This window comes from Phaenicophaeus curvirostris, chromosome 5, assembly GCF_032191515.1.
Source record: "Phaenicophaeus curvirostris isolate KB17595 chromosome 5, BPBGC_Pcur_1.0, whole genome shotgun sequence".
Classification (NCBI taxonomy): Eukaryota; Metazoa; Chordata; class Aves; order Cuculiformes; family Cuculidae; genus Phaenicophaeus; species Phaenicophaeus curvirostris.
This window is the reverse complement of record NC_091396.1, coordinates 26,518,944-26,532,699: the sequence shown is the minus strand read 5'-3', so window position 1 is coordinate 26,532,699 and position 13,756 is coordinate 26,518,944.

Below are 13,756 nucleotides of genomic sequence, written 5' to 3'. Positions count from 1 at the left end.
CCTTATCTTCATGTTTTCCACCTAGTGCATTCCTTTCCTATTAACCCATGTGTCTTAATAAAGATTCCAAGGTTGCAACAAGCTATCAAGCATGAGAACATCGGTGATTTGCTCCCTGCTTGCTGCTAATATTGCAGATATACCAAGGCATCAGCCGTTTGCCCCAGCATACACGCCATACTGGAATCTTTATGCCCACACCTAGTGATTCCGCGGTGAGGCACTGGCACAGGCTGCTCAGGGAAGCTGTGGCTGCCCCATCCCTGGAGGCGTTCAAGGCCAGGTTGGACGGAGCCTTGGGCAGGCTCATCTAGAATCATCTATTCTATGATTCTATCATACAGGATCCCATCAATGGCCTGAACAGGGAAGACATTATCTACACCTGAGAAGGAACACAGCTTGGGAAGGGACACTGGTGTAGTTATTCAATTTTCCTAAAGCGCCTTAATAGGCGCAGTTAATTGACAATTCAGTACCTTATACTAAAATGTAGTGTTAGTCGTGCTTTGCAGCTTGCAGTGAAAGCACTTCCAGAGAAGACTCTAACAAGAGCCAGCATTTGATGGTAGCAGCTTTCCTGCAGTACTTGTGCTGAACGCTCAGAAATTTTGAAGTGACGCCTTAATAACAATGGTGATGTTACGGTTCACAAGCCTAGACTGAAAGTTCTACAATGATGTTTTGCAGTGAAAAGGGTATATGAGAAGAAATTCAGAAACAGCAGCATTCCATGCTAGCATCTTCCCTGCAAGAGTTATTCAATTTTGCTAAAGCACCTTAAAAGGCACAGTTAAGTCAGAATTCATTATGCTATACTAAACCGTTCTGTCAGTTGAGGTTTGTGGCTTGCACTGATGATGCTGCCAGAGAAGACTCGAATAAGAGTCAGTATTTGATCGTAGCAACCTCCTGGAGGTTCTTGTGCTTAACACTTATAAATTTTGAAGTGACACCTTAATAGCCATGGTGATGTTACAGTTCACAAGCCTATACTTAAAGTTCTACAAGTCGTGCTTTGCAGTGAAAGTGTTATATGAGAAGACATTCAGAAGCAGTTGCATTCCATGCTAGCATCTTCCCTGCGGGAGATATTCAGTTTTCCTAAAGCGCCTTAATAGGCACAGTTAAGTCATAATTCACTACTAGAAATTTCTGTTAGTTGTGCTTTGCAACTTGCAGTGACAGTGCTGCCAGAGAACATGCTAAAACACCCAGCATTTGATAGTAGGAGGTTCCCTGCGGTTCTTGTGCTTAACGCTTATAAATTTAGAAGTGATGCCCTAATAGCCATAGTGATGTTACAGTTAGCAAGCCTAGACTAAAAGTTTTATAAGTCATTTTTTGCAGTGAAAGCGCTATAAGAGAAGGCATTCTGAAGCAGCAGCATTCCATGCTAGTGTCCTCCCTGTGGGAGTTATTCAATTTTCCTAAAGCGCCTTAAAAGGCACAGTTAAGTCAGAATTCATTAGCCTATACTAAAATGTTCTATCAGTCATACTTAGCAGCTTGCAGTGACAGTGCTGCCAGAGAAGACTCTAACAAGAGCCAGCACTTGATCGTAGCAACACGTTCCCTTTGGTACATGTGCTGAATGCGGTGAATTTTGGAAGTTACGCCATAATAGCCATGGTGATGTTACAGTTCACAAGCCTATGCTGAACATTCTACAAGTCGTGTTTTGCAGTGAAAACGGTATAATAGAAGACATTCTGAAACAGCAGCATTCCATGCTAGCATCTTCCCTGCTGGAGTTATTAAATTTTCCTAAGGCGCCTTAATAGGCACAGTTAAGTAAGAATTCACTAGCCTATACTAAACCATTCTGTTAGTCGTGCTTTGCAGCTTGCAGTGAAAGCTCTTTGGGTGAAGACTCTACAAGAGGCAGCATTTGATCGTAGCAGCCTCCCTGCGGTACTTGTGCTTAACACTCTAAATTTTTGAAGTGACGCCTTAATAGCCATGGTGATGTTACAGTTCACAAGCCTATACTGAAAATTCTACAAGTCGTGTTTTGCAGTGAAAGCGGTAAAAGAGAAGACATTCAAAACCAGCAGCATTCCCTGTTACCATCTTCCCTGCAAGAGGTATTCTGTTTTCCTAAAGCGCCTTAATACGCACAGTTAAGTCAGAATTCCCTAGCCTATACTAAACCGTTCTGTTAGTTGTCCTTTGCAGCTTGCAGTGAAAACTCCTCAGGTGAAGACTCTACAAGAGGCAGCATTTGATCGTAGCAGCAGGTTACCTTCAGTGCTTGTGCTTAATGCTCTAAAATTTTGAAGTGAAACCTTAAGAGCCATGGTGATGTTTGAGTTCACAAGTTTATACTGAAAGTTCTACAAGTTGTGTTTAGCAGTGAAAGTGTTATAAGTGAAGACTTTCAGAAGTGGCAGCATTCCATGCTAGCATCTTACCTGCGGGAGTTATTCTATTTTCCTAAAGTGCATTAAAAGGCACTGTTAAGTCAGAATTCACTAGCCTATACTAAACCGTTCTGTCAGTCGTGCTTTGCAGCTTGCAGTAACAGCGCTGCCAGAGAAGACTCTTACAAGAGGCAGCATTTGATCATAGCAACTTCCATTCGGTACTTATGTTTAATGCTCTAAAATTTTGAAGTGACGCCTTAGCAGCCATTGTGATGTTACAGTTCATGAGCCTAGACTAAAAGTTTTATAATTCATACTTCACAGTGAAAGCAGTATAAGAGAAGAAATTCAGAAGCAGCAGCATTCCATGCTAGCCTCTTCCCTGCATGAGTTATTCAATTTTCCTAAAGCGCCTTAAAATGCACAGTTACGTCAGATTTCATAAGCCTATACTAAACCGTTCTGTCAGTTGTGCTTTGCAGCTTGCAGTAGAAGCTCTTCAGGAGAAGAGTCTACCAAGAGGCAGCATTTGATCATAGGAGCTTCCCTGAGGTACTTGTGCTGAATGTGGTGAAATTTGGAAGTGATGCCATAATAGCCATGGTGATGTTACAGTTCACAAGCCTATACTGAAAGTTCTACAAGTCGTGTTTTGCAGTGAAAACGGTATAATAGAAGACATTCTGAAACAGCAGCATTCCATGCTAGCATCTATCCTGCGGCAGCTATTCAATTTTCCTAAATCACCTTAATAGGCACAGTTAAGTAAAAATTCACTAGCCTATATTAAAATGTTCTGTCACTCGTGCTTTGCAGCTTACAGTAAAAGCTCTTCAAAAGAAGATGCTAAAAAAAGCCAGCATTTGATTGTAGCAGCAGGTTCCCTTCGGTACTTGTGCTGAACGCGGTGAAATTTGGAAGTGACGCCTTAATAGCCATGGTGATGTTACAGTTCACAAGCCTAGACTCAAAGTTCTACAATGATGCTTTGCAGTGAAAGCGGTATAAGAGAAGATATTCAGAAGCAGCAGAATTCCATGTGAGCATCTTCCCTGCGGGAGTTATTCAGTTTTACTAAAGCACCTTAAAAGGCACAATTAAGTAAGAATTCACTAGCCTATACTAAACCGTTCTGTTAGTCGTGCTTTGCAGCTTGCAGTGAAAGCTCCTCAGGTGAAGACTCTACCAAGAGGCAGCATTTGATCGTAGCAGCTTCCCTTCAGTACTTATGCTTAACGCTCTAAAATGTTGAAGTGACACCTTAAGAGGCATTTTGATGTTACAGTTCTCAGACTTATACAGAAAGTTCTATTAGACATGCCTTGCCATGATATTGCATTAAGAGAACATATTCAGAAGCAGCAGCATTCCATGCTAGCATCTTCCCTGCAAGAGTTATTAAATTTTCCTAAAGACCCTTAGTAGATACAGTTAAGTCAGAATTCACTAGCATGTACTAAAACGTTCTGTTAGTTGTGATTTGCATCTTGCAGTGACAGCGCTGCCAGAGAAGACTCTTACAAGAGGCAGCATCTGATCGCAGCAGCAGGTTCCCTTCGGTACTTGTGCTTAATGCTCTAAAGTTTTGAAGTGACGCCTTAATAGACATGGTGATGTTACCGTTCACAAGCCTAGACTCAAAGTTCTACAATAATGCTTTGCAGTGAAAGCGGTGTAAGAGAAGATATTCAGAAGCAGCAGCATTCCATGCTAGCCTCTTCCCTGCATGAGTTATTCAATTTTCCTAAAGCGCCTTAAAATGCACAGTTACGTCAGATTTCATAAGCCTATACTAAACCATTCTGTCAGTCGTGCTTTGCAGCTTGCAGTGACAGCGCTGCCAGAGAAGACTCTAACAAGAGCCAGCATTTGATCATACCAACAGTTCCCTTCGGTACTTTTGCTGAACACTCTAAAATTTTGAAGTGACGTCTTAATAGCCAAGGTGATGTTACAGTACACAAACCTAGACTGAAATTTCTAAAAGTCATGCTTTGCAGTGAAAATGCTATAAGAGAAGACATTCAAAAGCAGCAGCATTCCATGCTAGCGTCTTCCCTGTGGGATTTATTCAGTTTTCCTAAAGCGCTTTAAAAGGCACAGTTAAGTCAGAATTCACTAGCCTGTACTAAAACGTCCTGTTAGTCATGCTATGCAGCTTGCAGTGATTGCTCTGCCAGAGAAGACTCTAACAAGAGCCACAATTTGATCCTTGAATCTTCCCTGTGGTACTTGGGTTGAACGCTCTAAAATTTTGAAGTGACACCTTAATAGCCATGGTGAAGTTTTAGTTCACAAGCCTATACTGAATGTTCTATAAGTCGTGCTTTGCACTGAAAGTGTGTCTCTTTGACACACGTGTGTCTGCTGCAGTCTGTAGTTGGTGGTTTTGTGTTGATTTTGGTTTTAACTCCTATAGCATTAGGGCTCTCCTTTCCCGGTTAAGCATATTTTTAAAAAGCTGCCAATCGCTGCTGTTCCTGAACTTCCACTACTGTGGTTTTTCTGTATTGGTCATCATGTAGGGGTTGCTTATTTGTTTGAATCCAATGTTTTCAGGGCATGCACCTTCTTTATTATCATTTACACCTTCCTCCTGAGTGATTTTGGATCACTGGCATCATGCTGGGATAAAGAGCCCACCTTTTTTAAAGTGGGCTGTGACGTGCAGTGTGTCTATTCCTGTTCCCGTAAGAATCCTCCCCTGTTCTGCAGAATGAGCAGCAAACTGTGAGTATACCTTAATACCAGTTCAGTGAGCAGAAATGAGCTGCTGAAAGCCAACTGCTGTTTGGGAGAGATTAGAATATACATGCAGACCACTGGAGAGACATATTGATAATTATTGTGAAGATAACCTGTTCAAAGTACCTCCCCCACTTTCTACATCTGTCTCCCTATATGTAAGATTTCACACAAACAAGTGCCTGGGATGAAATCCTGGTTGTACTCAAGACAGACAAATTTTTCCCATCACAGAAATCGAGGACAGAATTTCACAGTTTGTTTCTACTAGCTGTCAGCAGAATATAATTTTTATCTGACAGTTTGTCAAATTTAAGAGTTACTTCTCACTAGAAATGCAAATGAAAAAGTGAGACAAATGTGAATTCACATTCTCTTTACAGTAAAGAGATATCTTCTTTTGAGTTTTTTTAGCATGTACTTTAAGTGCATGAAAATTATATGGAATTACTTACAGCCTAGAGATAAGAATATGTTACCCTTGCAAGATTATAATCCTTCCTCCATCAGGGTAAAATTTAGCTAGAAATGTAAGAAGTCATTAGTATTTGCATTATTGCTATCCAAATGGTAATGACTGAGTAGTAGATTTAGTGTCTTCCTTGTGAATTTCAGGATGATTTCTTGAACATGGAAAGGAGATTTGAAGACTGATGAAGTGTTACAAGGCAAAGAGGGGTGTTATATGAAGCCAAAGCCACTGGATTTTGAAAGATTCATAACTAGGCACATGCTTGATTTTGTAGTTAATTGTGAGGAAAACTTATTTCTACAAGCTGGGAAACTAATTTTGTGAAGTAGAATAGCAGCCTCAGCCCCTGCTGAATACTAGACTCACAGCTGTGGGGGCAAAGATGCCGCCATCAAATCCTACCAGTAGGCTTGATCACATGCTATGACAGGAAGTAAAGGCTATTTGGGAAGAAGAAATGCTGGTTAGCCATAGGCAGTTTATATTACTGCTCCCATGTAGGCCTATGAATGTTCCAGAAAAATAATGCTAATTATTGATGTCATTAGCAGAGACAATCTGATTTTGAATATTTTGTGCTAACAGGATATTGCCTTGGGTCACGTTAAACTATTTCATGAGTAGCTGGTGCTGCTTATATATACATACACATAACTACTTGAATATACTTCAGAAACATAGAAGGAGTAAGAGGCAGACAGGATTTTTAATACACAGGAGAGCTTTACAGCTCTTGTTTTTAGCTCAGCTGGTGCAGGGTTCAAAGAAACTATTAATTAGCTGTCATGTTACAAATGATCTCTTTTGATATAGTGAGACAGGCCTAGAATATTAATTTATTGCAAAATATTTGTTGAGATTCATGTTTGTCTCCATCATTAATTCACTAAACCAAAGTCAATTGTTTATCATTAAGAAAACTGGTTATGCATAAATGAGAATGACAGTCAACATTACAGTTATTTGCCTGATAAAATCATCCCAGCAAAACCATTTTGATGGCTTACAGCTCTTTTAAAAACAATCAGTTCAATAAAGAAATGGTTTACCTGTAGGCAGATGTAGCAGTTAAGCTCACAGGTAGGTCTTAGGAGAAAGGGGGCTGAAGATTTTTACAGCAGCACAGGCTGACACTTTGGATACAGCCCCCTGCAGGACTGTGATATATGGAACAACTTACAGACATATTTGTTTTGTTTTTCTAGTTCCTATACACACACCTACTCATGATAGTGATAATATGTAGTATAACACAGCCCAGGAACTGGTGGAGAAACATTTTCAGGTGGCAAAAGTCTACTCTTATCTTGTGTTGTGATTTTTTTCTCTTAAAAAAATATTGATTTACATAAGAATAACTCTTGGACCACCTTAAGTAAATCTGGTATATTTAAGCACTTGAACTAAGGGAACTCTCACTCCTTCTTTCATGATCTTACCATATAAGAAGGGCTATCACATTTTGTTCAGAGCTCTCAAAGCCCAGGAAGTGGCATTTTCACCATTTGCGTCTGGCAAAGACCAGGGTGCAGGAGAGTGACTGGCTTAAATCCCTATAACAAGCCATTGTGAGTGTTGGAAGAAAGGACAGCACTCACCTGATGTCAGGTAACAACTTCGCTTCACACAATGCCTCCAAGATCCACAAAAATCTGCTGGGTTCTAGCCCAGATGCAGCTGCCTTTAGGTCTGAAATGACTGTAAAGTGATTTGAATGTTCATGGACAGGACATTTGGCATTTTTTGAAGCAACAGATCAGAGACGCCTGTGGTGAACTGGAGAAAGAAACTAGTACATCTAACACAAAATTATACTTCTTATTAGCATAAATTAGAAAGAGCTTGATCAGCCTAGATAAAAATATTTTTCTGTCCCAGAGGTCTATGTTAATTAATGGTCTATTGAGAATACCTGCATAAAAAGCAGGAGTTAAAAATTCAGACAAATATGACACCTCAATTCTCCTGAGGTGTCAGTATTTTCTACACTAGATTGCTAAGGCTGAAAATATCTAGTCTTTAGTTAGCTAGGTGGGTTTTGTAACAAAATTTTCATGCCTACAAAAATTTCTCAAACAGAATTGTCATTCAAGATGAGGGGTGGAGGGAAGGGAGGAGTGATTAAGAGACAAGTGACAGAGGCAGAAGCTTGCAGGATCCCTTTCATTTAGTCTTCTGCTTTTTTTTTTATGCTCTCACTTCAAGTGAAGGCATTTATTTGCTCTGTCACTGTGGTGTCAGAGTGCCTCATGCATGAGCTTCACCATGCTGCTCTTGTGTGAATCGCACTCGAGTGGTGCTGGACTTTGTAGGGAGAAGCGACTCTGATGCAAGGGCAATGTTCCTGTATAGTGTAAGTAGAGGAGAAGGCATGAATAAAAGAAGTGACTCAGAGGGAGAGCCACATTTTATCTCCCCAGTGCAATATGGGCAAGACACACTGCTAACGAAGCTAGTAGGGAGCCATCCAGGTGTAGTGTCCTGGCTAGCCGTTTCAGAGCTGCACATTGTACCAGGAAACTTACCTTCAGTTACACAAGATGATATCTGACACGCAACTGAGGCTTTGTCTGTGGACTCCCACGTGGCAAGGCCTTACTACTCATAGATGACCTTCCTTCCTTCTCCACACTACACTCTCCTCACTCTCCTTTAACTAATTAAGTTCTCTCTCTTGCCCTTGTTTGTTTTCTTTTTTTTTTTTGTTTCCTTCTCTGCCTACCTTGCTTGTATCTTTCTCTCTCCACATTTGTTTCAAAATGGCAAAATCATGGAGTTTGCCTTTGCCAAGAGGAAAAATGCATATCTGTTGTGGCAGCTCCATTGCACAGAGTTCTTGTCAGAAAGCTAGTCTACCCTGTGTGAGGCTAAACAAATGAGTTTGTGCAATAGCTTATCACTTTGTCCAAAGCAGCAGTCTGATTTACCACAATGTGACTTAGAATCATAGAATCACAGAATAACCAGGTTGGAAGAGACCCACTGGATCATCGAGTCCAACCATTCCTATCAAACACTAAACCATGCCCCTTAGCACCTCGTCTACCCATGCCTTAAACACCTCCAGGGAAGGTGACTCAACCACCTCCCTGGGCAGCCTGTTCCAGTGCCCAATGACCCTTTCTGTGAAAAATTTTTTCCTAATGTCCAGCCTAAACCTCCCCTGGCGGAGGTTGAGGCCATTCCCTCTTGTCCTGTCCCCTGTCACTTGGGAGAAGGGGCCGGCACCCTCCTCTCTACAACCTTCTTTCGGGTAGTTGTAGAGAGCAATGAGGTCTCCCCTCAGCCTCCTCTTCTCCAGGCTAAACAACCCCAGCTAATTTGCACTGATAAAGCAGCATAGAGAATGTGAGACCATCGACGTAAGAAGTAACAGTTGATGTTCTGTACAGAAGGCATGCCAAAGGCTATGTGAACATAATGATAGGTATAGCCCCAAGAAATTATGCACACAAAAAAATCCTCTCCTTTCTTTCTCATGCTGTGAAGACACTTTAAAAACTTCTCAGTTCTCAAGGACATGGAAAAAGAATTCAGTTTTGATGCAGTCTTGTAGACATGCTTCTACATTTGTGAATTCACAAGACAACATCAGTTTCTGCTGTGTACTTTTGCCTTGCACAGAAATGCCTGAGCCTTGGTGCTCAGATCATGAACTTGCAGGTTTAAATAATATTTACTGAATTCTCAGTAGCAGCAGGAAGAATTTATTATTGGATTAGCCCATGACATCATCTTTCATATTTTTTTAATAAAAGTGCCAATCATAGAGTTTTGCAGACTGATTAGGGAAGTATTGTTGATGAGTGCAAATGGAGAAAGACTATTTCCAGTTTCTGATTTAAATGCAGCTCATGTTTCAACTGACTAAAATGAAATTTGTTCATAGTGTATTAAACTGGGTTTATATGATATTTCCTCAGTTTCTGGCTGACTTATTTTTTATCTCTCAGAAAGACAGGAGTGATTCTAAAGAGGCTTGGGGTTACATTATATGGTAGAGAAATTGTGGTAGTAACAATAGTATAGAAATTGTGGTAGTAATAATACTATAAACACTAATCTAGTTTTTTTTTTTCAGCTGTAGCACCAGAGACTTGATTAACTCTTTTTTTCCTCCAATCACTCTGAACTGACCCACATCAAAAACCACAGGATCAGCTGCCCAGTCGTAATGGAGTGTGCAATTAACATGTTTCTGTACAGCATGACCAAAGTGTATGCATGTTGGGCAATACATGTGTCAGCCCAGTGAACTCTGAATTGCCTGTAGCAAATAGCCAGTGGTTTCCTTTCAAAGCCCCAGTAAAAATGCTAGTAAAAACATCAAGTACCAATGAACTACCAAATGTCAGTGAAAAAAGCTCTTATCAGTGAACTTTCCTCAGCATATCTGAGATCATAATGACCTGATTTTTTTCCATCCTTAAATAAAACTAATCTGAATGATTATCAAAGGACATTTATAATTGCCTTTTCAAAGGCAGGCAGCATTAATATTACATGACAATGGAATAGACTACACCAGTCCCTAAAATGAAAGGTAGTCATTAAGTTCATATTTATAACTAATACACATAATGGATAAGATTTCTTGGAAGAAGTTGTAGGCCTGTATTCAAAGGGCAATACTTGTCATATATGCTAATCTAGATTTTCCTTTTAGTAACAGTGGCAGAAAACTCGATGAAAGTTTTTCCTCCGTTCAGCAGTGAACAATGCAAAAGAGCTTAAGGTCATCTCTCCTGTCATAGCAGACAGTGTGTTGAACAGCGTGTCACATTTTTATCTCTGCACATACATGCTCTAGACAAGAATCATGCCACTTTCTTCAGAATAGCAGGGTTTTTTGAGATCTCTTGGGAAAAATACTAGGAACAGACATCATACTTAAGCAAATGATGGACAGATGAAATAATTAACTCTTTGTCAGAAAACTGTCCCCTACAAATGCCAATATACACCTGAAGAACTATGAGTGTGGTAGTTCGAGGTAAATTAGAGTCAGTTTTGTGACTGAGTTGCTGTCTGTAACTTCATTTATCTGTAAACTAACTGCATGTTTTTGAGACTCTGAAGTGTTAACACAAGGCATTGGTATGCAAAAAGGCATTCAGTTCAGCTACCAACCTGAGGAGGTAAATTGCAGACATTATACGTTCTCATACTGTACTGAGCTGATTCCAATAGATTTTAAGATAAATAGATTTATGTCATTAATAATGCTTCTGAGTTTATTACTGAATATTTACATGATCACCATTTACACTTCCAACAAGTGTAATGCTTCGATAAAAGGCCCTAAAAAACTCAAATCTAAGAGAGATGCTACCCTGTCTCAGAAAGTGAGAACCATAGCTATGCAAAGAGCACCAGCCTTAAGGAGTGCTGTAACAGCACAGATAGCACTGGCATCCTCAAGCACAGTAGCCACGCAGACACCACGATTTTGTACGAGTGCCGCAACTAAGCAGAGCACCAGTCTCAATAAATGCCACAACTATGCAGACAACACCAGCCTTCTCAAGTACAGCAGCCATGCAGTACTAGACTTAAACCTGTGTCAGCGGCCATAAACAGCATAGCTGTGCTGAAGGGTATAAGAGAATTAGCCACTCAGTATGAACCTGATCTATTTGAGCCAAGTGCTTGGATATCTACTATGGATACCTACTGACTCCACACTGGTGTTAGTTGTTCCTGTGAAGAAGTACGAACAAACCTCAGGAGAGGAGGAGAAACAACTTGAACAGGAAGTTAGCAAGGATGAGAATGGTGATGAGGGTGAAGAAGAAACAGACTCTATTCTGGAGCAAGAGGGATACCCAGGAGAGGGTCCTTCACAGCGATCAGGAACTTCACCATGACCATCGAGTGCTCCACCATTGCCAACTTCATCACAGCCATTGAGTGCTACACCATTGCAAGGTCCATCACAACCGTCAAGTCCTTTGCCATTTCCAAGTACTTCACAATTGCCAAGTATTTTACCATTACCGAGTTCTGTACTACCGTTAAATCCTCCACCACAAAGAGATCCTTTGAAATCAGTGCCATCATAGCATCAGCAGAAGAATAATTCAGGACAATCAAAACCAGATGCAATCATCCTTATCTGTGAAGGAACTGCTAATTCTAAGAAAAGACTTCAGCTGTTGTCAAGGTGAGCCAATTGTTCCCTGGTTGCTCTGGTGCTGGGAGCAGATACCATAGAGGGATGATAAAGAAGCCAAGCGGATTGGACCCCTAGCTGCGGATGAAGGAATTAACAAAGGACTTTGGTAAAAGACAGAGATCCTTAGCCTGTGGAGATAACTCTTGACAGATATAGGAGATGGTTACCCCATAGAGATAATATCGAATGGAACATCACTGGCAGAGGTATTAAACACCAGAGAGAACTGGCTTTGCCAGTTGTTCTATGGCACATGGCATTCAAATATAGATCCTAACAAAATGCTATGTCACTATATTTGTTATGGAAGTTTGTGCAAACTGCCCCACCAGCGTATTCTTGCATATTGTCAACAGTGATTTGGAGAGAAATTGCTGGTTAAGTAATTGACAAACTCCAACAATATGAAGACAGTCTCTTTCAGTCTTCACAGACCTATGTCTCAGCTTTAGAGAAATTGTCCAAGAAGTTATCTGAAAAAATGTCTGAAGGATTCAAAAAACTGCTTGATAAATTGTCTCATGGGAACACTGGCCCATATCTCAAACATTGCTTCAGTTTCCAGTGGAGGGGAACATAAATACCATTTAGAACATATAAGTACACAGGATTTGTCTCAATCTCCTGTGATCCAAACAAACTCCTTCCTTCATGGATACCATGTTCCAAAATAGAGGTGCTCCTGTTGTGGGATTGCTGAAGGCTGACGACAAGCAGTTGCTAAGTACTAACACCATGTTTCATCCATTACAAATATCATCCTGAGGCTCTGTGATTCCTACATATAATTTGATCCAATAACGGGGAAGTCAAGGAGGGATCAGCAAAATCTGTTTGTGCTTTAACAGTCCTGTATAGCCTGTGTGAAAGGCTAATAATGAAGAGAAATTAACAGTGGACTATCGTGGTCTAAATGAGGTTATGCCACCATTTAGTGCTGCCATACCAGATACATTAGAATTGAAAAATGAACTGGAATTAAAGGCACAACTGATATTGTTAATGCAGTTTTCTCTACTGCTTTATAGAATTATAGAATCATAGAATCAATAAGTTGGAAAAGACCTCTTAGACTATCGAGTGCAACGATTCCTATCTGCCACTAAACCATCTCCTTGAGTAACTCATCTACCTGTCTTTTAAATACCTCCAGGTATGGTGACTCAACCACCTCCCTGGGCAGCCTGTGCCAGGGCCTAAGGACCCTTTCTGTGAAAATTTTTTTCCTGATGTCCAGCTTGAACCTCCCCTGGTGCAGCTTGAAGCCATTCCCCCTTGTCATTTGAGAGTAGAGGCCAGCACCCACCTCTCTACAACCTCCTTTCAGGCAGTTATAGAGAGCAATAAGTTCTCCCCTCAGCCTCTTCTTCTCAAGACTAAACAACCCCAGCTCCCTCAGCTACTCCTCATAAGACTTGTTCTCCAGCGCCTTCACCAGCTTTGTCACCCTTCTCTGGATGCGCTCCAGGGCCTCAACATCCTTCTTGTGGTGAGGGGCCCAGAAATGAACACAGGATTCGAGGTGTGGTCGCACCAGTGCCAAATACAGAGGGAGAATAACCTCCCTGGACCTGCTGACCACACCATTTCTGGTACAAGCCAAGATGCCATTGGCCTTCTTCGCTACCTGGACCCACTGCTGGTTCAGATGGCTGTCAACCAACACCCCCAGGTCCTTCTCCTCTGGGCAGCTTTCTAGCCAGACTTCTAGTCTGTAGTACTGCATAGGATTGTTGTGCCCCAAGTGCAGGACCCAGCATTTGGCCTTGTTAAACCTCATGCCATTGGTCTCAGCCCAGCAGCTCAGCCTGTTCAGATGCCTTTGCAGAGCCTCAACCAGATCGACACTTCCTTAGTGTTGTCTGTGATCTTGCCAAGGGTACATTCAATGCCTTCATCTACATCATTGATAAAGATATTGAACAGGACTAGACGCAGCAATGAGCCCTGGGGGACACCACTTGTGACCAGCCTCCAACTGGAATTAACTCCATTTAC